The sequence below is a fragment of the Vespa crabro genome, chromosome 5 (genome assembly GCF_910589235.1).
Source record: "Vespa crabro chromosome 5, iyVesCrab1.2, whole genome shotgun sequence".
NCBI lineage: Eukaryota > Metazoa > Arthropoda > Insecta > Hymenoptera > Vespidae > Vespa > Vespa crabro.
In genome coordinates this window covers 7239563-7240262 of record NC_060959.1, presented here as the reverse complement: position 1 = coordinate 7240262, position 700 = coordinate 7239563, and positions in this window count along the sequence as shown.

The following is a 700-nucleotide window of genomic DNA, read 5'->3' as shown; positions in this document are numbered from 1 at the left end:
AATTAATACAAGAATTGACGCTTGTATGTACGTGATTGTTACAACTATTTTGTTACCATAAAAAATTTTCTTCTTATTCGTCAATGTACATATATAATTTTTATAAAACAAGATATACTATAGAATTACAGAATAAACAATATGAATAGTATAAAATTTTCATTTTAACGATTATTAATTTTTTAAGAAGCATAATATTTAAATAAATGTTACGTATTTATAATGTCAACATATAATATCGATAGTGGAAATGCTTTGAAAAACAGAAAGCGAAAACAAGCGAACTAGCTGGTAAACTTTTCAACCGTGGGCGTATGTGAGTATCTATTTGTGCGATCTCACCTCGCGCCAAAGAGAAAGAGAGAGGGAGAGAGAGAGAGAGAGAGAGAAATAGAGAGAGAGAGAGAGAGAGAGAGAGAGAGAGAGATGGAGAGATAGAAAGATAGAGAGAAATTGGGAGCAAGGTCCGGGAAGTTAGGAAGATGCTGCTAAGGTGCAGCGAATGGCATTTTGCCAACTGGTTGGGCAAGTGACTGACTCGTAGGAAAATAGATCGGCTTTCGACGAATTCGTCCGGGCCAAATCGATGTCTCGGCCCGTGGCCCTCTTTCGCCTATGATGAGAGACAGCTACGCGCTCTTGAGAAAAACATGGAGAAAGAAAAAGAAAGAGATAGATAGATAGATAAATAGAGAGAGAG